The sequence below is a fragment of the Sesamum indicum genome, linkage group LG10, assembly GCF_000512975.1.
Source record: "Sesamum indicum cultivar Zhongzhi No. 13 linkage group LG10, S_indicum_v1.0, whole genome shotgun sequence".
NCBI lineage: Eukaryota > Viridiplantae > Streptophyta > Magnoliopsida > Lamiales > Pedaliaceae > Sesamum > Sesamum indicum.
Genome location: NC_026154.1, coordinates 3,951,999 through 3,953,525, shown reverse-complemented (window position 1 = coordinate 3,953,525; position 1,527 = coordinate 3,951,999).

The window sequence follows — 1,527 nt, the reverse complement described above, 5'->3', positions numbered from 1 at the left end:
TCATGAAGTTAGATTTAACCAAATGGTGGGTCCTAGGGGTTACCTATAATATTTGTGATAATATCTAATCAGACTGAATGGGTCAAAGTTGAAATAGTGAAGCTTTTGGAATAATAATTTTTTTCCAAAAACTTGTTTATATAACTTATCTGTTTCTGGATAAACTTATATCCCAATAGTGTGATTCTGCCTAGTTTATTTAATAACTATAACTAATATTTATCATTTATGGTAAACTAAAGGTACTTTAAGATTGGTTTACAAGTAGTGTCTCTATGTACTAAATTGGGCGGCACACAAAGTAATGTAACACTAAAGGAAAAAATTTCACATTTTGTTCCGTAAGAGCCCTTTTCAATTTAATTCCATTTATTGCAACTTTCTCACATTGCATCTCATGAGTTGATAAGTTTCTCAACTATAGTCCTAATATAATTGAAAATGCACGTGAGATTGCTAAAGGCTAAATTCATTTATTGTGTCAGACAGAGATCCCCGATTTACGTCACGCTTTTGGGAAAGTTTACAAAGGGCACTGGGCACAACATTTCAGTACAGTACCGCATTCCATCCTCAAACAGATGGCCAATCAGAAAGAACGATACAAACCCTAGAAGATATGATGAGAGCTTGTACAATGGAGTTTAAGGGCAACTGGGATGATCATCTACCTCTAATGGAGTTTGCATATAATAACAGTTTCCACTCTAGTATCGGTATGGCTCCATATGAAGCTTTATATGGAAGAAGGTGTCGCAGTCCGATTTGTTGGGATATAGAAGGACTAAGACAACTAGAAGGTCCTGAACTGGTGCAGGAAACAGTGGAAAAGGTACAGGTAGTTAAGAAGTGTTTGAAGGCAGCACAAGATCGACAAAAAAATTTTGTTGATCAACACCGAAGAGAGATGGAGTACGAAGTAGGTGATAAGGTTTTCCTGAAAATATCTCCTTGGAGGGGAATTCTGAGGTTTGGCAAGCAAGGAAAGCTGAGTCCGAGATACATTGGGCCGTATGAAATTATTGAAAGAATTGGACCACTGGCGTATCGACTGGCATTACCGGCAGAGTTGTCACAAATACATGATGTTTTCCATGTTTCGATGCTGCGACGATATCGGTCTGATCCTAGCCACATTATTCATGAGCCGGAGATAGAGATTTCCAAGGAGTTAACATATGTGGAGGAGCCTGCAGAGATTTTGGATAGAAATGTAAGGAAATTAAGAAATAAAGATATACCGATGGTAAAGGTAAGATGGAGTCATCATTCCCCGAGGGAGGCGACTTGGGAGGTTGAGGAGCATATGAAAGAGAAATATCCCTATTTATTCCATTGAGCGGGTAAGTTACTTAAATTTCGGGGACGAAATTTTTATTAGGAGGGGAGAATTGTGACGTCCGTAGAATTTTTTATGTAATTGGGAGACTAATTGGTAATTATTAGAAATTTAGATGTAATTAGTAAATAAATTATAGATTGAATTTGGGATATAATAAAACTTGAACGGATTAAATTGGAGTTCGT